At 40.3% G+C, this 24,993-nt stretch overlaps 1 long non-coding RNA gene across 1 annotated transcript in view; it reads right to left on the reverse strand.

Annotated features, from left to right (window-relative positions):
- Window positions 1–21,288, reverse strand: part of LOC147571839 (uncharacterized) — a 254,992-nt gene extending 233,704 nt beyond the window's left edge. Inside the window, exons 1-2 of the long non-coding RNA XR_015246495.1 lie at window positions 21,180–21,288; window positions 16,637–16,778 (exon numbers count right to left, since the gene is read on the reverse strand). This is a non-coding gene — a long non-coding RNA (uncharacterized LOC147571839). The remainder of the gene's footprint in view (window positions 1–16,636; window positions 16,779–21,179) is intronic.
- Between the last annotated feature and the right edge of the window lie 3,705 nt (window positions 21,289–24,993).

Consider the following 24,993-nt stretch of genomic DNA (forward strand, 5'->3'; position numbering starts at 1 on the left):
GACAGACTCAGAAATCACATTTAGGTCTGTTTGATCCTTCCCACTACTTTTGGAGCTTTGAGTCTTTGAGGTCCTTGACTGTCACACTGAGCAGATTATATTACACTCCACAGACAACGAACAGCTAAGGCAACTTTATTTTTCTTCCATCTTTTTGTTGCATTTTGCAAGGGCTTTATTTTGAGTGGGTTATAATTTAAGAGCTTCACAGGCATAACTGCTCCAATTATGGATTTAACACACCATATCTAATGAATAAGAATACACAGGATTGCAGGAGAAAGGAATGTCTATTTTCATCCAAGGGCATTTGAAGAAGCCAGGATGGAATTTAGGTTTGGCTCTCGGGGCAGAGTGTATGTCTTTACTGCACTGCAAAGTCACCATGCAGAGAGGAAAAGAATATTTGGCTGGTGATTCAAAAACCAGCACCGAGAAATATCTCCATGGAGAAAGCAGAAAGGGGGGCTGAGAGTGGAATAACTAGTTTAGTTCCAGAAATAGTTGAGTTGGTATTGAGCACAGGGTTTTCCCAATGTCCAGGTACCCAGGTGACCTGATCAGACATGCATAAACCATAGGATGTCCCAGGGAAAATATCTACCTCTCAATAATCCCACATCAAGAAGAGACCAAGGTCTGTTCTCTGAGAGAGAATGTGGAGCAAGGCTCAGAGTTAATCTACTGGAGGGGTGAGAAAGCTAAAATATTTATCCTCCAGTTCCTGTGAATCATTGGTTCATAGTTACTCTTGGGGAATGTCAACTTCTGAGCACTTCTGGCAAGTCCCATGTAGAGGCTGAGTGCTCAGGGGACAGCCTCCAGGAGGGGCAGACCCAGATGCTTAGTGATGAGAGGATATGCCAGGCACCCACACCTTCAGTTATACCTGGTCTACTGGTCTTCCTTCTCATCTGACAAGGTCTAACCTGTTCATCTTTAATTACACATTTATTGAGCTGTACCATATTACAGCCACTGGGATATAACAATAAACAAGGTAGACATGTTCCTTGCCCTTATGGTTCCTATAGTCAAGTAGAGAAGACATATAATTAAGCCAACAATTGTAATCAAAATTTATATTATAAAGTTTTTCAAACATACAGAGAAGTTGAGGGAAGTTTATAACGAACATCCAATTATCCATCATTCAGTGGCATAGCAGTTGCCAGCATTTTGTCTATTTGTTTCATCTTGTTTTGTGGCTTTTGTTAAATTATTTCAAAGTAAATTATACACATTATAACACTGACTCCCATTACTTTAGCATGTACCACTCTAAACAAAAAAAGAGCATTTCTCTGTGTAACACAATAACATTATTACACCCAAGAAATCAAAATCAACAACAACTCTTGGCTTGAATGCCCAGTCTTCAACATCAATTGATCTAGAATTCAATGAACTCAGAGAATGTACAGACCGGTCCTCTGTCCAGTCCAATACTCTAATTTTGTACCTTGTAACTTATGGCATGGTTGTGGTGATGGGGAATTAATTTGTCTGAAATGGGGCTCAGAAGAGCTAGCTTTAAGCTCTGCCACTTACTTGATGACTAATCAGTTTAGTTAAAGATGAAACTGGCTCCAAAAAAGGATGAAATTTGCTGGCTCATATATCTGAAAAGTCCAGTTATAACAAGAGTAATACTAACGTTAACAAATAGTTATGCAACACTTACTATGTGTCAAGCCCTGCTCTATACACACACACACACACACACACACACACACACACACACACACACACACTTATTTATTTCTCCCAGCGAGACTTAATGAGGTAGGTTTCCAATTGCTGTTTTCATCTTATAGATGAGATGGTTGAGACATCCAGAGATCAAGTGACTTACCCAAGGAGGTCACACAGCTTGTCAGTGGCAGAGTTGTGACTCAAAGTAGGGCAGTCTGGTATTGACATCTAGCTTAAGACATGGCTTGGTTTATGGATTCAAATATTATCTACAAGACCCAACCTTCCTTTCCTACCATGCACTCCCACTTATTCCTTGGTTCCATTTTCTTTCTTTCTTTTTTAAAGTTTATTTATTTAGTTTGAGAGAGAGGGAGATGAGTGGGGGAGGGGCAGAGAGAGGGAGGGAGAGTATCCCAGGCAGGCTTTGGTGCAGAGCCTGATGCGGGGCTTGATTTTACAAACCGTGAAATCATCATCTGAACCAAAATCGAGAGTGAGATGTTTAACTGACTGAGCCACCCAGGCAGCCCTCTTTGGCTCCATTTTCAAGCAGAGCTTCGTCTGATGACTGAAGCATGACTTTCATTTACTCCATGTGTCCTCTCAATCACCCCAGGAGAAACCCTGAGGCTTTTTCTCAACAATTTGCAAAGCAAAATATTCTGACTTTCATCATCTCTAATTAGCCTGGCTTGAGTTATGACCTATCCCTGAACAAATCAGTGAGTTGTGGAATCAATCGTTCACCCCCAGAGCTGGAGTGTAATCACCTCCTTTTTAAAAGGGTGGAGGGGGCGCCTGAGTGGCTCAGTCGCTTAAGCATCCGACTTCAGCTCAGGTCACTGGCTCACAGTTCGTGGGTTCGAGCCCCGCATCCGGCTCTGCGCTGACAGCTCAGAGCCTGGAGCCTGCCTTGGATTCCGTGTCTCCTTCTCTCTCTGCTCCTCTCCTGCTCATGCTCTCTCTCTCTCTTTCTCTCTCTCTATCAAAAATAAAATAAACATTAAAATTAAAAAAAATAAATAAAAGGGTGGAGAATGAGAGGGGCAGGGGCTTCACCAAAGGAAACCGGGTGCCAATTCTGCAATAATGAGAACTGAATGCTGAGTAGTAAGCCTTGCTCCTGAGCAGCCCTGAATTCCAGCAGGAGCTTGCTGCACAAAGCCCCCGTTTCCTCCTTTGCAATGTGAAGGTAGTTGGACACCATAGTTTCTAGAGAAGGCTTTTAGCCCCAGTCATGCAAATTCTACCCAATTTAGGAAATGAGGGCTGAGGGATGAGATGGTGTTCACTCAAAATGACAGAGTTAATGGCAGAGCATGGGTTAAAACAGAGATGCATCCATCCTGCCCAGTGCCCATTCATTTCAGCTCCATAGCCACTGAAATGGGGAGGGTCCTCACAAAAACTCTGCAAATAAGCATAATTGCTGGCACTGGTCCTTAGCTTAGGGGATCTGTGGCTTTACAAAAGAGGAAAGGATTATGGGTATAACTATTGACCTCATTTGAAAGAAAGATATATATAGTAGACCAGCAACTTTTAATAAAGCCCCCAAAACATACAAAGGGAATTTTTCAGAGGATCCTCCAAGATTAACCTGAGTTTCCACAGGAATTCAGGGCTTATTTTGCTAGGTAATACTTGTCTGATGTCATCCAAGTAGCTAATGGATGCAGACAGCTTCACCTGGCACAGCATCAAAGCTGTTGACAAGCAAGAAGAGAAAGTCCACCCAAGCTTGGCACGTCTGGATCTGCACAAACTTGTGTTGATTTTCATCTCTGTCACTTTGAAGTAAATCTTCCTAGGGAATCAACTTAAGGACCACCTCTCATCTTGGACTTGAGTGAATAATGTCAAGCTCTAAGCCTTAAAGAAAAATTAGCAATGGGATATTTCAGTTTTGTCCCAACTTTTAGCTAGAAGAAAAGACTTTTATGGAGGATAGAATGGGAATACCAAGACAGAGGGATTAGTGAACTCCGTACTTTATTTATTTTCTTGTTATAGAAGAAGCAGGGACTCACTGGAGCCACAAGGAAAAAGACTTATGATGGCATGTTTTCTTGACGTCTATCTGCCCTCTTCTCTTTTGGTTGGCCAACTTCTTTGTGTTAGCCACAATCACAAAGAAAGCCAGTTTCATTGGTATTTAGTAGTTGCCCATCACTCTTGACATCAAACCCACATATATTATTAGACATAGGAGGCTACTGGGTCAGCTGCCTACCCCATCTAATATTAGCCACCTCTATACCAAGTACAGTCTAGAAGTTCTTTCTAAAGAAGGATGCTATGGATAGGCAAGCTCAAATGGAAGGGGATGTGAGAAAGAACAAGCCTTCATGACAGGTGGGTCTGATACACTTGCCTTTCTGCACCCACACGCTAAAAACTGATTTCAGTACTTTCTTCTTACTGCCACTTCAAAAGATAAAAACAGACATTTGCACAAGATTTGCGATCCCATGCAAGTGATAAGTTTGTAAACATCCGGTCCTCCTGTGGAGCAGAAACTGTCCTTTTGTCCCTCTAGATAAATAATGTTTGGGGGCAAAGAGTTCTCCCCTTCCTGTTATTTTACACAAACCATTCAATAATATGAGGTTGACCAATCCCATGCCTCGTTTGCAATCAGCCCTACTGTCATTGACCCCTCACTAAGGTATAAAATTATATGGTAGGAAGGAAGTGAAAGATCTAACATTTACTAAGGACCTACTTACTACCAGGAACTATATATTAGGTCTCCATGTATTCTAACAACGATCACAAAGCAGTTCTTATACCTGTTATATACATGTAGAGATTGAGACCCAAACTGTCAGCTTTTCCAAGATCACACAATTGCAGCCCTGAGATTCAAAGCCAGTCTGCATGGCTCACTGTCCATGTCCCATCTGTACATTACCTACTCCTTTTGCACCTCTTCCCAATGTCTTGCATGCAGCCAGGAGTTATGAAAGCGATTATTAGGATCAGCAACTCACCAACACCTGCCCGTTATGATCGTCTCTACAAAAAGGTCTGTGATCAAGTAAGTTGGATACTTCTGCATTTACATTATTGACATGTTAAAGGCTCCAAAATATCCTAATAATTCAGTTTAGTTCTGTTTAGCCAGTATTTCTGAAGTTAACTTGATCACAGAACTCTTTTTCAGAAAACATCCCTTGACATCTCGGGGACATGAAATTCCACGGAACGCTCTTTGAGGAACACAACACTGAGTCATGTCATCTCCTCATTTTGTGAATGACAATACTAAGTACAAACGCCAAAAAAAAAAAAACAAAACAAAACAAAACAAAAAAACAAACAAACAAAAACCAAGAGTGCAATACTGACTGAGCATGAAGGAAGGATTTGTGTTAGGACTCACAGCTAATGACTGATGGAGCTGGGGTCAGTGGTCAGAGCTCCTGGATGCTAATAGTTATGTTAATGAAGCCTTGGCATTAAACAGTCATATGTCTTTGCTCCTTCTTCCTGTTCTCCTCCCCTGGGATGTCATTCATGAGCCTCTCTTCATTGCAAAATCTTGGGGAACCATCTAGCAAAAGAAACGTTCTCTGACTGATCCAGCTTATACTAATCACTGGTTTCTCACTGCTCCTCCTGGCCTTCCTCCTCCTCCTCTCTCCCACTCTCTCTCTGTCTCATAAATTCTTAAAGCACGTGAAGAATGGTAGAAAAGAGAAGGAAAAAAAATGCTATTCCTCCATTTTGTGCCGAAGACTGATACCTCTAATCAAATGGGGGCACTTCATGTTGAACCTAGACATGATTCAACATGAATTTCATACAAATTCATAACACTCAAAGGAGCCTCTACAGATCCCACTGCATTAGTATGAAGAAGGAGCAAGGCTACCATCTTCTACTTAGAGTACAATTTTGTCTACAAAGGCAAATGTGTTGCCTTTCCCCTTCCCTGTTTGTTTATTTTGTTCATAAAAGTGACAGATAGAGATCATGTCTTTTGTTCCTAAATCTCTCGGGGTACTTAGGACAGAGTAGAAGATGCTATGTAAATTTATGGACTCAAACCATAACATTTCAACACTTCAAGAAATGATAGTATTACAGAATCACAAGACTTTAAACGAGGTAAAACACACACACACACACACACACACACACACACACACACACAAACACAAAAACCTGACAAAGTGTGAATCAAAGAGCTGGATGTACAGGGAACAGGGGTAGTGACAACACCAAAGTCTTAATGATTTGGGGAGATAACCATTTCACATTTTGTGTTTTTTGTCAGCAGGAGAGTAATCCACAGGGAAATGAACAAAGCCCTGCAGCCTTTCAAATTCCTAGGAGATCAACAGGAACCTCTGGGATTTAGCACAGTATTGATGGAAGTTTTCTTCTTGTGGCTATAGATAAGTAGATCCCTCAGGCATTTTTTCCTTCCCCTCAAGGCAGGCTTTTCTTCCTTCAAAACTTTTGAAATCCTACTTAGAGAGTGCCAAATGATGTGCACATCCTCTTATAAAATACCCCAGATCTGAGACAGAAGATTGGAAGAGATTGTTTTAAAGTTTGTATATGATGCAAACGGATCCTTTAGTTTCTTCTCCTTGCCAGCTAGTTGACCTTGGCTTCTCTCAAGAACGTTGAGTTAAGAACATCTCCCAGAAGTAGAACTAAACACACTGAGCAGGAGAATAGGAAAGGAAACAAAATTAAAAAAAAAAAAAATCTGGGAAATTCGACACCCAAACAATAAAAATTCCAGAAAGAATGATTTGAGAAAGTGAAATAGAAGAAAATAATAATAAAATAATAAGAGAAACATTTTCAGAATAGAAGGACACAGGTCCTAACTGAGTGCAAAACTGTTTAACTGTCCCACTCCAGGACAGGCAATAATGATAAGTTTTAAACACCTGGAAGAAAGAGCTGACAAGCCCTTTTGCCAAATCCAATGGTCAATTCACAATTATCTTTTTTCTTGACCTTTCAGTTGCATTTGACACAATTGATTACTTCCTCTACTTAAAACATGGTTGTCACTTGACTTCTATAACATTGTGCTTCCATTTTTTTTTTTTGTCTTATCTCTGTCTCTCCCTCCTTCTGTCCTTCTAGATCCTCCTCACATTCCCAAGCCTCTCAACATCAGTTGGCTCCTGTGATCCCTCCCTGGTTATGTGATCCAAGCTCTTATACTGGTGATTCTAGAACATAGTTCTAGTCCTGACCTCTTCCAGAAAGTTTAAGCTCCCATATGCAACCGTGTATTGGCATTTCTACTTAGATAGGGGTGGGCTGCTGAAACGTGTCATGTTTAGAAAGGAACCCTTGATCCTACATGACCAAACCGGCATCGTAGCCCGTGTTCTCCATCTCAGTCAATGGCACCCCTTCAATGCTGTTGCTTGATTCTAAGGAAGTCAGCTCTGATATTTTTCACTCATACCCCACATCTTATCCATCAACACAGCCATCGGTTCAGCCTTCAAGATATATCTGTAATTGAACCAAATCTCATCCCCTCTCTGTTCCTTCTGGTGGTTACATTTCTCATCTGAGACAGTGTCTCCTAACTCAGGGCTCTGCTTCACTCTTGGTCTGCCTTCTTCCTCCAAGTTCCTCAGAGAAACTATAGTGATTGTTTTAAGAACCTAACTGCAATCAAGCACTTGCTCAAAGCCCTCCAATAGTTTACTGTTACACTTGGAATAAAATAGACTCTTAGATTAATAGGTACCTTAGGGTTTGAATAAAATATTAGATAGCTTTTACTTCAACCTCACACCACAAGACCCAGAGAGCAGGCTACAGAGGGTGAAACCTTTCAAGCTTTCCCTTCCTCTAGGACATGCTTCTCTCTTTCTTGGGAGGTGGGTGATAGTAGGTGTTGTCCTTCTAGAAAGCTATGACTCAGTCACTCAAAGGTAATAATACAACCCCTATTTTGTTTTTGCCTTCAATTTGAAGTTGGTCTTCAAATGTTGTAAAGTCAGGCAAAGAGTTGATCAAAATGGTCCCTTAAAAGTCCTAGAAGTCAGGCCATGAGTAGAAGGCACTGGACCAATGGTATTCAATGTAATCAAACTCATATCCTTTTTCCAGAGCAAGTGTTTGCAATGACTCTTTGCCATCAGAAATAAATCTCATGGAGGTGTTGGGTGGCTGAGTTTGTTAAGCATCCAACTCTTGATTTTGGCTTAGGTTTGTGAGATCGAGCTCCATGTTGGGCTCTATGCTGACAGTGTGGAGCCCGGTTGGGATTTTTTCTTTCCCTCTCTTTCTTCTCTCTGTGCCCCGCCCCACCCCCCATGCTCACATTCTCTATCTTTCTCAAAATAAATAAACACTTTTTTTTAATTTAGGAAAAGAAAATAAATTTCACAGATACGATAAATATTCTCATACATGATTTTTAAAATACAACATAAGAGTATAAAACTACTGTAAGTGGGAAAAAAAGGAAAGTATTTTAAAATAAAATCACATGTATCATTCCATAGAAACACCTGAGAAGGCATTATGAAGCAAATGAGATACTCATAAATGTTAAGTCACCAAGAATATAATCCTACACAAGCAGAGTGTTAGAAAAAGGTTTACTGGCAACCACTATTTTCTGAAATACTGAACAACTCTATGTTCTGAACAAAATAACAGTAATCATATGTCTACAGCAACTAATGTATGCCAAAAACTATCCTAAACACTTATATTAATTTACATATATTAGTTTATCTAGCCTCAGGACATCCAAATAACGTAGTTACTACCATTATTCCCATTTTATATCTATTAAAAAATGAAGCCTAGAGAGGTTAATCTACTTGCTTAAGGTTACACAGCTGGCAAGTGGTAGAGCTGAAGTTCAAATCCTCTAGTCTAGTTTCAAGGTCTGTAGTCTTAACAGAAACACTGCCTCTCTTGAATCTTGAATTACAATTCTGGAAAATGCTGTGTACATTGAAATTCTACGTTTAAACTAAACTCTATGTGTGTGTATATAAAATGAAAATAGTTTTTAGGGTCACATAATTATAAATGAGTTTTTCAACTAATAAATATCTGGCAAGAGATTCAAAACTCAGGTGGGACCCAGGACAATTCTTGACCATAACTGTGTATCACAGAATCCCTACCATTTATGGTCCCCACTCACTAAATGCCAGTCGATCTTCCCATTCATCAGGACAGCCAGAAGTGTCACCACGAAACTCCAAAACGTGTCCTACAAGTAGCACCACATAAAATTAAAGCCACAGATGAGAGCTGTTCTCCTAGCATTACCTAACTCAGTGCCTGACCTTGGATGGGTCACTGTCTATATCCCAGCCTCAGTTTCCTGGTCTCCTATTTGAAGGCACTGGCCTAGATCAAGAGTAGCCAAGTTGAATGCCAATGGGCGAAGCAGGTAATATAAATTAAAGATAAAAATGAAATATCACATAGCTTGCTTCAACTCTCACGATTTCACTTTTGATAGATACATGGGTAAAGAAAAAGAATTATTTTCTTAAAAACATCAGCAGCAGTTCAAAGGCAATATAATGGCATAAAGGACAGCTAACTCTTGGCCTCAATCCTGGGGACATGGAGGGGGGAATGAGACCAGATAACAAGAGAGGCTCACCTCTCCTCCAGGGGACAGTGGCTATTGAACTTCATCTAATTACTACTGGTAGAATTGCCAGCCCAGGGCTGCTATACCTTTCACTTTTTCAAAATAATCCCAAAGTCAGGTGTTTTAAATATAAAGCCTGCAACTAATAAAATGCTGGTTCACATCTTTTAAAAAATCATTAAAGTCAAACAAAACATATGTATAAGAGGATTTCATTCCTAGGTTTCCACTCTGTTCCCACTACCTTTCCTTTCATCTCTGAAAGTCATTCTAACTCAAACCCTAGTGTGTTACCTTTTGGGGGAGTATTACAGAGGAAACCACTGGAATTCTAAAACACACAGTTGTTAGAAGGATAAGAGGTTAGTCCAGAAGACTGGAATTTGGTGCCTTTCGTTTCAAACATGAAAGCCAGAAAGTCCATCCCAAAATTGTCTGAAAGCTAAACTGGTTATCTAATTTAAATAAGCCAGCACACCCAGACAAGGCTACAAAATGTACAGAACTTTCTGGAGGGTTTATTTATTTATTTATTTATTTTTTTAAGAGAGGGACAGGATGCAAAGCCTAAATTTCCTTTAAATATAGCACCACCCCTGACATTGTTTATACTTTCCCCTTTGCAACGTTTCCAGGCACACTTTAAAGGAAAGCGATAAGAAGGAAGGAAAAGGAAAGTCACTTACACCCAAGCACGAGGGACATTGAGTGTCTGCCCTAGAGGGTGTGGATGAAGCTCTTCAGCTGCCCTTGTTTTATTTATTGTTTTGTTTTGTTTTAAGAGGGAGTCACTAAACTTCACTTTACATCTGGAGTGTGCTTCCTCGGAAGTATAGAAATGCCATAAATCTTCTCTATCAAGGATCATTGTATCAATGGGACAAAAAAGCAAGTGATGTGTATGTTAGGTCTACAGCTCGGTCTGCCCGGTTATCAGCAAGGGGAAGGAAGTTGGAGTAACAGGATATGGCAGGTTAGAAAATAGTTGACAGAATGCTAAGGAACAATGCCCAGCTTCCCTGGAAGGCCAGTTCTCTTTGGACACTTCCAAGTTCAGACCAAGGGTCTGTTCAAGCAGGGGCAAGGCAGGAAGCCAGTCTATTTTCAGAACAGATCTTTTGTGCTTAGAAGACAGCCCGGGGTAATGAGCACACACTTTAGAGTTAGACAGCTGCAGGTTCAAATCTTGGGTGCTCAAGTTGTCAGCTTTGCACTTGGGGGTAATGCAGCTATTGAGTGGGCTAACGCAGGCTGAGAAACCCCATTAGTTTGAATCCAGAGTTTGGAACATAACTGTCATGCAGACCAACAAGAAGTAGGCCCACTCTTTCAGACCCCAGAAAAGGGTCTGCAAATACCTAGCTGTGTCTTCACCTGATGACATATTGGAAAAACCCTCTGGCCATCTGTGGGGACGCTGTGTGGCAATTTCCTCAATGATTTCTTAAGTCAAAAAGCCCATCTAGTGGCTTAACCTTCTTGTTTAAATCCCAGGGACTTGTTGCCTCTTCAGTTTCTCTGAGAATTAAACCTTCAAGGTCAAATTATCAGCTTGGAAATGGTATTCTTATCCCACTTTCTGATAAGTTTTCTCAGCCTTTACTCTCCCTCCCCTGCAAATACCTCTCTTCAAACCTGTGGAATAATGTGTATTCTTCTCTTGTGATCCAGCCTCAACATGAACTGTCTCATGAAACTTCACTGGGAGACTTTCTCCCTTCCTTGGCACAATTAATTATCCTGGAGGTCAGAAGAACTTTAGACCCAAATGGACCTGAAGTTGAATCACCATACTGCCAATTGCCTGCTGTGTAAACTTGGGTAATATGTTTGAGTTCTGTGTGCCTTTATTATCCTCATCTGTAAAATGTAATCAACCTCAGAGGGTTGATGTGAGGAAGAAGCAGTCATATCTTTTAAGATTTTAACACAGTGACTGACACATATAGTGGGTCTTATCTAGCTTTCTTTGGCTATCCCACTTTCTACTTTCTACAAGCTACTTACACATTTTGTGCTTCAGCTGTCATACCTGAAAATGAGGGAAATAATATTTACTGCATAAAATGATTATGGTGAGAATTAAAGACATAATACCTGAAAAGTGCTTCACATAAAATCTGGCACATAAAGATGGATTGTTTTACTTATGTTCCTTGCTTTCTAGAAAAATTCTTATGGTGCATAGTATACCATGTAGATTTCAAGTCTGAAAAGCCTAGTAACTTTTCTTCACATTCAAGAGCTATTAGAACAATACCACTTATAATGTAGGATTTTGTTCTCTAACATCAATTCTCTTGAATAAGATCTTGGAAAATCCTTAGAGTTGAAATCTCCTTTGTATTTATAAGCAATTGACCCAATAAATCATTGGGTCGGCATCATTTCTTGAAAGTCAATGTGAGACATGGCAGAGACTTCCCTCTGACAAATGGCTCTTCTCAGTGTGATAGGATTTTCTTTTCCATTTATCATTTGTTAATTTGGATCGCATTTGCATTGAAACTCACTCCTGAGTATGTAAAATCTGAAGCAATTCTAAATATGATTTAGGATAAATAATGTGGAGTGCGGAGTTGGAGACAGGCTAGCTGGGGGTGTGTGGACCTTAACCTTGAAGCTGGTATACCAGTTTATAGTAATGTTCCCTCCTATGGATCAACCCAGTAAACCTCAGTTTCTAACAGACATTTGAGAGAGTAATTAGAATAAGAGAAAAACAGATTACTATTAAAAGATAATTACCATTCAGCAAACATTATCTAATGCATATTATGTTTGAAAGTTTTAAACTAAATGTTGTGATATGTGACAACTATTTCAAAGCACTGAATTTATTTTGCAGCAATACATATTTAATGCTTTATTTTATAACACCTATTATGAGGGAAAAAATAAAAAAGAAACGTACAAGTAGGTGAAATTAAATTAATTTGGTCACTTTCTATTTATATTATCTAATAACAAAGAATAGACCACAACTTTGGTCTTAATATAAATTTCAAAACATTTAAAAGCTTATGTAACACAAAGTATGTTCTACAACCACAGTAAAATAAAAATTAAAAAAAAAAAACAACCATTATAAAGATCTCTAGAAAATTCCTATGTATGTGGGAAATAAAAAACAAACTTCTAAATAGATATGGGTCAGTGAAAAAAATTCAGAAGGAAAATTAGAAAGCTTTCTGAACTGAACACAAAATTGATATATGCACCTCAATACATGAAATGTTGTTAATGCAGTACTTAGAGGAATATTTACAGAAATAAAAGCCCATATCGGACAGCAAAGTAAGTTTCAAATCAGTAACTTGAACTTAAGAAACTGGAGGAAGGGGAGAGGAAAAAAACCAACCACAAAGTAAGCAGTAGAAACCAAACAATCACATCTTAAATCAATAAAATAGAAAACAGGAAAGGAACAGAGAAAATTAAAAAATCCCAAACCCCCTTATTTGAGAACCATAAAATTAGTTGGTCACTAGACAAATCAAGAAAGAAAGAGTAAAGACAAATTATCCATGTCAAGAAAAGGGGAGGCAACATAAGTACAGATTCTTTATATAGTAAAAGGATAATGAGATAACTTTATATGCTAACAAGTTTGACAACTTAGATAAAATGCACACATTCCTAGAAACATTCAAATACCAAAACTCACTCAAGAAGAGATAGATAGCCTGAATAGCCCTATATCTGTTAAAGGAATTTAACTTATGTTTAAAAAACTTCCCACAAAAGAAACTCTAGTCACAGTGGGCTTCACTGGAGAATTCTACAAACAAACAAGCAAGCAAACAACAACAACTAAGGCCACACAAACTCTTTAAGACAACTGAAGAGACAAGAATACTTCCCAACTTATTCTATGAGACCAGCATCACTCTGATATCCAAATAAGACCCCAAAATATGGCAATAATAGAAAACCAAGGGCCAATATTGCTCAGGAAGATAAAAGCAAAAATTCTTAATAAAACTTGCCCAAATTCAATCAAATAATATATAAAGATCAAACGTGCTTCATCCTACAAATTCAACATTAGTGTATAAAAGTTAATTAACATAATTCACCATATTAACTAAGTGAAAGAGAAAAATCATATGATCATCACAATATGTGCTGCAGCATGCATTTGGCAAAATGTAATATCTATTCCTAATAAAAACATCCTAAAAATATTGAGAAGGGAGTTTTATCAATTTGATAAAGAACATATACCAAAACCTTAGAGCTAGTATCAAAATTAATGAAAAAACCCAGAATGCTTTCCCCCTAAAATCATGAACAAGGCAATGATGTCTGCTTTCACTGTTCCCATTGAACACTGTACTGAAGAATTTAGCCAGTGAAATAAGGCACAAAATGGAATAAAAATCCATATTGGAAAGGAAAAAAATGAATCTGTTTCTACTTATAGAAGACATGATTATTGATGTCAAAAATTCTATAGAATCTGCCATCCCAAACCAAAAAAAGCTAGTGAAACTAATAAATTAATTTAGCAAAGTTCCAAGATATAAGATCCATATGAAAAAAGTCAATTATATTTCTATATACCAGCAACAACCTGGAATTGAAATTACAAAGCAACCCATTGCAAATACTACCAAAAATTGGAAATATTTAGGTATATGTCTGACAAAAGATGTTCAAGACAGGAATACTGAAAACTAGAAAACATCGCTGGAGAAATTAAAGAACTATTCATAACCTACTTGGGAAAGGCACTATTAAAGACCTCATTTTATTTTCTTCACATCACTTGACTCCATCTGAAAGTACCCTGTTTGTTTCCAGATTTACAAATTAATTTTCTGTCCTACCCTGCCTAGCTCACTACTGTTTTCCAGTGCATATAACATTGCCAGCCACACAAGAGGCGCCTGCTGAATAAATGTGTGTTGAATGAATGAGCAAATGAATTCATCCGTTTCTATTTAAGGCTTTGCATTTCATTTGGGGCTTGACAATCTCCCCCAAATACCATTTGCCAAAAACTTTTCCCTTAATTTCTAATCCCATGTCTGTTAACAAGGAAATTAAATCCAGATGTTTCTGAATCATCCACCCTGAACTCACTAGAATCTGGTGTTGTAAGAGTTGAGTTATGGAGCTTTTCCTTTCGTAAAACCCATGCCCAGAGAAGGAAATAAACAACCCCCAGAGATACAGGATTAAAGGGAGGGGAAAAAAAAGAGCTTGGACATTTCTAAATTGTATCTCCAGTTGGAAACTCGACAGGAGTCAGTAAGGAATGGGGGTGGTACCTCGTCACCTCTACCCTTAGTTTTCTCTGCTGAGACAGGGCAACCTCTTGTGGACCACTCTACCAAGAAATCGTGTTTTCTCCCACGGATCGTGGAACCTTCTACCTGAATCTTTTACCCTCAGATAAAATCAGGGCAGGCTGCCACCTCCCGTTCCCCTAATTAACTTTGTTTGATGCATTGCTTTAGGGGTTGAAGTCCAGTGGAGATATTAGGACATGTTTGTCACCCAGTAACAGATCTTTCAAGATCTGGAAAAAGAGCAAGTCTGTTTGGGAACTGCCAACCCAGTCTTTTGTTTACTTGTTTTTGTTTTGTGTGTTTGTTACTACAGGTTTCAGGAATCAATAGAAGCTTTCAAATAAGACAGATCTGTGTTTCAGTTCCACTCCTATTTACTGATAGTGTCCTTTGGGCATTACACAAATTCTTTGAGCCTCTGTTTCTTTATTTCTTTAGTTTTGTTTTTTTAGTTCGGATAGAGAGAGAGCGTGAGAGCAGGGGAGAGGTGCAGGAGAGAGACAGAGAGGATCGTAAGCAGGCTCCACCATCAGCACAGAGCCCGATGTGGGCCCAATCCTATGACCCTGGGATCATGACCTGAGCTGAAATCAAGAGTTGGACGCTCAACCGACTGAGTTGCCCAGGTGCCCCTATGTTTTTTTAACCGAGTTAAAATAGTATAAACTTGTTGCGATGATAAAATGAGAATTTTTGTAAAGGGCCTGTCAAAACACCCAGTACTATTAGAAATATTAGATGACGGAGAAAATAAAAGAAAAATGAGAGAAAGGGAGAGAGGGGAAGGAAGGGAGGAAGGAAGGAAGGAAGGAAGGAAGGAAGGAAGGAAGGGAGGAAGGAAGGAAGGAAGGAAGAAGGTGGGAGGAGAAAGAGGGAAGTGGGAAGGAAGGAGAAAGGGAGGGAGGGAGGGAGGGAGGGACGGAGGGTAGGAAGAAGGGGAAGAGGGAAGGGAGGGAAGAGGAGAAGGAGGAAGGGCAGAAGGAAGGGAAGAGGATAGACAGTGGTATGCTGGTAAATGATTAACAACTTCAAAACTGGTTCTGTAGTATAAATGCATACACACGTACATACATACACACACACACTTCGATCCTGGATTTATAGTGCTTGCCAATTTCCATGGTGAGTATATTCTCACCATGGCCAATTACAAGCTATCAATGTGAGGTCAACCAGCTCACAAAATTTCTGAAAATATAATAATCAATTCCTGCAACCTGCTATAGGGCAGTACCTGCCCACCACAAAGGGCCATAGTTGCTAGGAAAATAAACATTGGTCAGTGAGCCTATGACTGGTGGACTCAAAACATAGTTTCAATTCAAATTGAACCCACCACTGTTAACTTCCACCTTCTTCAAAAGGGTGCTGCCCTTGAAGCTGCAATACGACATGGGCTTTAAAAAAACTCTCAGTTTATTATACTTTGGGGGTCTTTCTGGAATTTGGGGGTTCCAGGATTTATAAGGAAGAGCTGAAGACAAATAGGGCTTTCTGATATCATAAGCAGGACCATTTTTCAGGTTCTAACTAATGATCTGCTTGCCCTTTTTTAAAAAAACCTTCTCCAAGCTGATGAAGTGATTCCATACTTGGGTGGGGGGATGCTGAGTTCTCAAGTATTTTGTGCAGGATAAACGGCAAATGCAGTCTTAATAGGGGATTGTATCTTGACCGTTATCATCCGTTGACACCCTAGTGTTCGATTTGTTTACTTTGCACCCAATTCTTAAGCAAGAATCTTAAGGAAAGAGGCAAAGGGCGGGAAAGTTTTAAGATGAGGTCAGGAGAATCAACATTACCATAAATCCTCGGTCACTGGAGAGAAGCCTTACATGGGGGTAAGTGTGGCCTTGGGGGGCCTGAACCACATGAAGTGATGGAGTAACAAGACTTTGGTGCGGAGTATGAGGGGGGATTTGAGAACGAGTCCTGGGTTTTTGTTTAATTGAAAAGAAACCTGTATCTTTACCATTTGTGTGATATTGGGGCAAATCACTTACCCATTCTGGCTCGGCTAACTCACCTTTGAAAAGGGTGGAGTGTCGTATCGGCAAATTCTTGTGAGTTTCCAGTGAGGTCAGGCACCCATTCCAAAGAAGGTGAAGTGTAAGAACAATGACAGGTTGCTTGTTTTCTTAGGTTTCTCTCTCCTTCATAATTTCTCTCTGTAAGGAGTGAGTGGGAAGACATGAAAGTGTTTCATAATGTAGACAGTGAGACAAGGAAATATGTGTGTGTGTGTGTGTGTGTGTGTGTGTGTGTGTGTGTGTGTGTGTGAGTGGGTTGCAACGTGGACATCTGATTTCAACTCAGTAGGCAGAGGAATGCTTTAATACAAACACATGGTTTTATTTAATTCCTTAGAAGGCACCAGGCTAGGTTAGGAAACTCTTGACCCCTACTTTAGAGCCAATTTCAGATCTGTGTCTTGTTCCCCCAGCAGAAACCAGCCCCGCTTCGATGTTTTCAGCTTCTTTTTTCCCTCTGTGCCAAGCACACATTCTCTGCTGCCTTGCAACAGGGCTCTCTTGCTGAGCCTGGGTTTGTGAGTTTAATCCCTTGCTTGTTAGGAGCATGGGCCTCCTTCAGATTACTTAAGGTAACAAGTTATTATAATACAATGCATGGCCATAAAAGCACAGGGAATCTCAACCAGGTCTCATGGGAACCAAGACCATCCCACAATCTGGCTTCTAGAAGGAACAGAGGGTCACACATCTTGGCCTCAGAGAGACGAGACACCTTCAGGAATAGAAAGGTCACCTGGGTCCCAGCAAGCACGCTTCTCACACACATAACGTGCACATACAGGAATCCACACACTGCCCAGCAGGTACCTGTGCCTCCCCTGAAACGGGGTTGCCTGTGGAGCCTCTGAGCCTGGACTCCCTTTGCACTGCCTCTACCACTCTCCCATTTTTCCTTCTCTGCTGTCTGCTCACGTCTGATAAAGAAAATCTGACTGTCAAGGTGGTCATTGTTAAGCCCACTGGCCGGCCCTTCCATGCCACACACAGTCGACTGGTCAAGTGACCATCCTGGAGTTAGGTAACTGCTTCAAGCAAATCAACCTTGGCCAAGGTGCTGGGTTCATACCCGGCCCTAATAATTCTTCTTACATGAGGGGGTTGTGTTTTTTTGGTAATTCTGACAAAGGTGGCTGTGGCGTGGCCAGCGTCTGAAGTAAGGGCTCCCTGGTGAATAATGTTGACTCTATTAACCCTCTGAATTCCTTTTACAAGGTAAGTAAACTGTCTTTTGTGCATCTCTATGTACCATCAGCAACAAATAGGTACTGCACAAATGCTTTTAAACCCCAATTTTACTGATTTCTCATTAGATTGGTTTTAGCTTCTTGGTAATTCTGATTCTGGTTTAAAAAGAGTATATTTGTGCATATGATGTGTGTGTGTGTGTGTGTGTGTGTGTGTGTGTGTGTGTGTACATGTACCACAGACAGCATGAAACACATACACAGGGCATTACAACTCTTGACTGAAAATAAAATAGCAGGTAAAGGGTCTGGATAGAGTTTCAAAATCAATCTTAATAAGATGCCTTAGGGCCTCTCACCTAGAGAGAATCTGAAGTAGACATATCACATCTTCCCTTATTTTACTTTTTTTCTTACACACCTGTGGACTATATTCGTGGCTATGGCCCAATTTCTATGCTTAGATTTCCAGTTTAAGCTTATCCAGATAAGCCCATTTATCTTAGAAATAAAGCATATAGGTGTTTGCTATTCATGCTTTACCCACTGGGCGATACCTTGAACGTGGTGAGAAGAAGTGGAAAATAAAAAGGGAAAGATTCCTGATAAGGAGAGATTGGTATATCCCCAAGCTTTAGTGGCTTGAGATCTCAGCTGTTGGTCGCACCTCTCCAGTATGACGGACTGAAAAAACACCAAAAACCGTAGTTGCATTGAGTCTTGTTGTACTTATCATACTGTGTCGTGACATTGATTTGTACATCTTCAATCACACTAATCTGCCTTATTTATCTTAATATCTGCATCCCAGTGCTGGCTGCATAGTAGAGTCAGTAAATCTTTTCTGAATCAATGAATCTTCAAATGTACAAATGCACCAACGAATGAATGAAAGTGCTCTGTCACCATGGTCATTGTTGCTCATCATGCCCATCACCTTCTTGATTTCATGGACTTGGATCTCATTCCCTTCCTCCTCTTCATCTATTCCTACTAGGATTGTCAGATATTGGTATATCACAGAGGACACTCAGTGAAGATGGGACTTTACACAATCAGTTAACTGGGGCAAATATGCCCCATGGGAATTTCGTTGTTTACCTGCAATCCAAATTTAACTGAGTCCTGTATTTTAAACGGCAACCCTAACACATTCCAACAGCCCCAACCATTAAGTCCACGTTCATTCTACAGTTCTCCCCACCCCCACCCCATTCCTTCCTGCCCCCATTCTACTGCACCCTGGGTTCTCACGACTGTGTCACACTGGGCTGGGCCAGAATGTTGGCCAGAATGGCTCTTACTTTCCTGAAAGGAGATGCCAGCCTTCTGCTTCTGCTTCGTCTAAAAGCGGACAAGGTCTTTACAAGCTTCCTAAAGAAAACAGGAGCTGCCACGGAGAAGGCAGGCATCCTGACCGAACACTTGCCTCTTTTGTCTAAAACAAAGAAAAGAGCTATTCACAAACCAAATTGATTAAAATTGAGGGAAATTGCCGGACCATTGATAATTGCAGCAAGAGGGCAGTGGTCACTTGGACTGATTGTCACTTCAGAGGGAGCCGTGCACCAACGGCCAATCAAGGGCATTAGTGAGAAGCAACCTTTTAGTGACCCGCATTTCCCCCCTGGGGAAGCATTTCACACAAGTCTTTAAAGCCAGGCCTGAGCATTTTCCGCACCATATTTACCTTTAATTCCCAAACCTAGGGGGACTGAAAATCATTCAGTCTCTAAATGTCTTTCACATGCTTAGGAGATGAATTAGGCCGGCTTTGTCCATTTGCCAGCCTTTGTAATAGGACAGGCGGCCAAGACCCGCGCCCCCCACGCACTGCCGAGACTCTGGGCGCCCACCTTCCTGCACCCCCATCAGTCAGTTCAGAAACGCTGCTTCTGTTCATCACCATGAAAACCTGAGCACTAGTCTGGTTTCTGCTTTTTTGCCCTTACATCCTTTCGCAGTGGCACTTTGACAAAGATAAATCTCTCCTGGTTTTAAAAGGAATCTGTATTTATAAATCCGGTGAAAGAATTTTGACCTGGGACCCAGGAGACGGGGAGTGGTCCCAGCTCAGCCACAGACATGCTGAATGGTTTCTGGCAAGTTGTAGAACATTTCGAGACCTCAGCTTTCTCACTGAGAAAATAACAGCGTTGGACATGGTCCACAGGTCAAAACTGTGCTAATCGTTGCAATACCTGGGGACTCCAAAGAAAAACTATTATATAATATATATATATATATATATATATATATATATATATATATATATGATATTTAAATAAGAGACTTGAAATAATATATAGTAAATATTTTCTTCTCTAGAATTGCCATATACAAATATAGATACATACATAGGTATATGTAAATAAAAGACTTTAATTAATATATAATGAATATTTTCTTCTTTGGAATTGCCACTGCAGATATAGATATAGATATACACATAGATACATAAATAATAGACTTTAGATAATATATAATAAATATGTAAATATATATATATATGACTTTAATATATAATAAATATGTTCTTCTCTGGAACTGCAAAAAAAGACACAAAAAGACAAAAACTGTATATCTCTCTCTCTCTCTATATATATATGGCAATTCCAAAGAAAAAAATATATGTATATGTGTTTGTACCTGTTTATGTATATTTGTGTGTTGCAGATCAGTAATGTGTATTCTAAATAAGCTCTCTGGGTGATTCTGAAGATTAGACAGGTCTGAAAATCATTAGAGAAAGAGGTCACTGGTTTTCTTCTGGTTAGCGTTTCATGGTAGGAACACTGAAGCATTTTTTGTCCTGTCTATTCCCAGGAGCCTGGAGGCTGTGCACATAAGGGAGGGAGTGAGACGGGGCCTCGAAGGATGTTTAAGGGGTCACGGGGGTCTGCTCTAGGAAGGCAGGAGCCGCTGCCCTCTGCCCACCAACCAGGAAACCACACGCACTTTGCTAGAAGGGCACTTCCTCAGAGCAGGAGGAGGGGTGAATTCCCGGCTGCCTCTAGAGACAGGCTGAGGTGAGTTCCAAGCTCTCCCTCCCTCACCCCTGCCCTGGTCTGTGGCACAGGAGGTTTTGGTTAGGAGAGTTTTGGTTAGGAGACACCTTATGATTGAGATTAGGCCAGGAAGATCCCTTCTGCATATGGATTCCGTGTTCTGATTACAAACCTCCCACCATTTCAGGATCCACACCTCCGTCCGTTCTCTCCAAGCACCTACCCTATGTAAGGGGGGGTCAGGTCGCTGCCAGAGGACTGGATTCTGGCTGCAGACACGCCACCAAACTACTTAGGTGACTTTGAGCTCTCCCCTGTACCTTTCAGTGCCTCTGATGACTCACCTGTAAATTAGGAGGTTGGCTGATATTTGTAAGGTCCTTTCTAGGTGTGAAAGTGTGCAGAATGACTTTTTTAAACTTCTGTGGCCATTGTTTAGACAACCTAATAAAAAGATATGTGAATGTCATTATTTAACAGTTTCTAGTGACAAAAAAAGGCACCCACTGCACATACCTAAATAAGGAAATGGCTGCATATTGTGGCACATCCGTACAAGGACTATTATCCAGCCACCTAAAAAAGTGAATTTAATTGCTATCCATTGCCCTCAAGGGATGTCCATGATGAGTTGTAAAAGTGAGACATTTATAGAGAATTTAAGCAAGTCAAAGAAATATGTGTGTGGGTGTATAAGTCTGATGCTTTCAATAAAAAGTACAAAAGCACATGCCTGTATGTTTTACATGAATGTTGAAAACGAAGGCAAAGGATCACATGACGCTGTTAAAACTGGTTTCCTAGGAGGACAATGGACTAGAGGAATATTATTAGTTATATCTTCATGTCTTTAAACTGCTTAATCAGTTGTAAACAAAGATAAGTTTCTTTTGTGATTTGTTTGAAGATAAATAAGTGAACAAAAAAGCCCAAACATCCTCATCACAGCTCTTCTCCTAAGGAAGGCACAAAGGGTGTGGGGTAGAAGTTAAAGATCCGGTCCACACAAGCTATTGGGAAATATTCCCACAATATTAGATTTCTCTTCCTTTTGGGGCATCCTCCCCATCCCCACTGCCACTGCCCTGTGGGACCACCATCTCCAGGCATTCTTGCTGCATCTTGTTTGCCACCTCTATGAAGGCTGATATTTATCATTATCCTCAAGAGTGAGTCATCTAGACTCCTCCAACATCCACTGTTTTATTGCAACAATTTATATACTTACTCTTCTCCTAGAATGAAAACTGCATTGCACATAGTATGTGCTCAATTAATTTTGCCTAAGTTCTATTTACCTCTAAACTTTCTGGAATAGTTTTAAGCAAAAATATATTTTTTTACAATTACTTGTGTTAAAAAATATATATTTTTGCAGCAAAACTCTGATCAGAGCCTGTTAAGGATGTGACTGGTAATTTAAAGTTCATGTTCAAGTAACCAGAGTACATGGTTAAACATTAATAACATCAAAGAAACATCAACGTGTGCTGCCATTTAAATATTACTGCCATTTAAATGATTGCTTCTGGGGGCACCTGGGTGGCGCAGTCGGTTAAGCGTCCAACTTCAGCCAGGTCACGATCTCGCGGTCTGTGAGTTCGAGCCCCGCGTCAGGCTCTGGGCTGATGGCTCAGAGCCTGGAGCCTGTTTCCGATTCTGTGCCTCCCTCTCTCTCTGCCCCTCCCCCGTTCGTGCTCTGTCTCTCTCTGTCCCAAAAATAAATAAAACGTTGAAGAAAAAAAAATAATAAAAATAAATAAATAAATGATTGCTTCTGTTGGCCGGTGCTGTTCCCAAACTCCTAGATCCCTTCTCTTCCAGCTCCTCCAACAAATCAGTGTGGGACAGATGAAATGACCTTCCTTTGGGCACCCACAGATCAAGGTGGAAGTCCTCATCCTGTTTTTTGTTTTTTGTTTTCTGATGGTTTGATATCTGGCAAGCTCTTAACTTCTCTGCAAGGGACTTTGCTCATCTATGACCATTGTCATTCAATGACAATGAGACAGTGCACTTGTCCTAGCCCTTGTGTAGCAAGGCAACCCTTCCCTGAGCATATAAACTCCATGATGGCAGACACTTCCTTTTTTTATTTTTCTAAATTTTTGAAAATTTTATTTATTCTTGAGAGAGAGAAACAGAGAGAGACAGAGCGTGAGTGTGGGAGGGGCAAAGAAAGAGGGAGACACAGAATCCAAAGCAGGCTCTAGGCTCTGGGCTGTCAGCACAGAGCCCGACATGGGGCTCAAACCCAAGAACCACAAGATCATGACCTGAGCCGAAGTCGGACAATTAACTGACTGAGCCACCCAGGCACCCCAACACTTTCTTTTTTTAATTTGGCTTCCCCCCAAAAACACACATCTCCACCAATAATCTGAGCCTAATGCCTGCTATATCGTAGGAGTTCACTGTATGTTTATTGAATGAAACCGAATCTATAATCAAGAGGTTAACCAGGATGATCCCTTAAAGACACTTTCAATCCTCGTAATCCATGATTTTAGAGTGCTACAAGATGTCTTCCAAATGTCCTCATTTGCTTCTGTATTTTGTCTAATATGCCATCTGTGATTTACACAGTCGTTGATGTGGGAATGCTCAAGGAACATTCATATATATTCATCCATACCATTCCTTGAGATACCAAAGCTTGGAAATAAATGCTTCCTTTGTCAATGTTTCCTAAGATGGCATGTACTGAACCCAGATGCCAGCAAGGGGATTTTAGACGATGGCACAGCATTGTTGGTTTTATGTTTCTGTTATTTATTACTTTATTTTTGATTTCCTTTATTCCTAACGTCTGTATTTTAACACGGGTAAACAGAGTAATTCTTGAATCCAACCAGATATAGTCAAGTTTTATTAAGTAGGGACCAAACTATATTCTACATCAGAGAACTAAATAAAGGATCCCTACATTCTTCAGAGAGTAATACAAACCACACTTCTTACAGGTTATGCCAGGATGCTATGAGAACGGAGCTCATTATCTAAAGTTTTTGGCTGGATGGCAAAGTGAGAAGGTACTCAGCCTTTACCGTGAACTGCTAGAAAGGAGTCGGGATGCCCAGAAAACTAAATTACAACCAGAATGAAACATTCTGTCTTATTTACCAGTGGGAGTTGTCAGGTCAGCTAAATCAATTATTCACCATTTGTCCAATTTGGCTTTGTATAAATCTTCATTTTCTCACACAGCCAATTCTCAGTTTACTGTGAAGCCATACCCAGTCAGTCATGAGGACAGAATGCCAAACATTAAACCAAGGACAGTGGCAAAATTGACGAGTTGTGCCCCTTGACTGGGTTCATTTCTCTGCCACCTTCCCTTGCCCAACAGCCATTATTTTGTCTGATTTTCATATGAAAGTCATAAACAGAAGCAAAAGCAGATCACCGAACAAGTGAGAATTGTGCCAATTTTGCTTTATGACCTTGCAGCCCGGAATTCAGGCTGATGCCTACCACTTGGGAGGCTGGTGAGGGTTATGAAAAGCACAAGCAAGAACAGTAATAATAGCTATAACAACCACCATGTTTATCATTGTCTATTTTGTGGCAGCAAAGCACTTTGTGTATATTGTTTTATTTAATCCTAACAACACCATTGAAGATGTTCCTTGTATCACCTTACAGTTGAAGAAGCTAAGATTTGAGATGTTAAAAATCTCGTCTGAGGCCACGAGGTTAGGATTAGCCGAGCGGGGACCCCAGAGGTATTTGATAAATGGTAATTTTGATCCCATGCCTTCCGTCTCTCAATTTCCCTTCTTGAGCATGGGTCATTGGGCCATTTTCTCTCTCTTTCTGTCATTGCTAAGAGCTCTGATTTCAGCAACTTCTGTACCCCAAAGCCCCTTCTGTGGTGACCCTTTATTAACAACATGATCCATTTATAAGAATATTTCTGAACTCTGCCCTTGGAATCAATATCATCTTATCAATCAACTGTAGCAAATTCTCTACAGGGAGCCCTGAGGAAGAAAATAAGACCTAAGAGGAAGCATCTGTATAATTAAAAAGGACAAGCCCCCACCCCCTTACATGGCAAAAGGAAGGAGCAAGAGAGATGTGGAAATTGATTGAAAATTCAATCCCAAAGACCCAATCTTGGACCAAATGAATTGTTTTGTAGCTCTGGACCTTTAA

Source organism: Puma concolor, chromosome F2 (genome assembly GCF_028749965.1).
Source record: "Puma concolor isolate L17-30 chromosome F2, mPumCon1.1.hap2, whole genome shotgun sequence".
Lineage (NCBI taxonomy): Eukaryota > Metazoa > Chordata > Mammalia > Carnivora > Felidae > Puma > Puma concolor.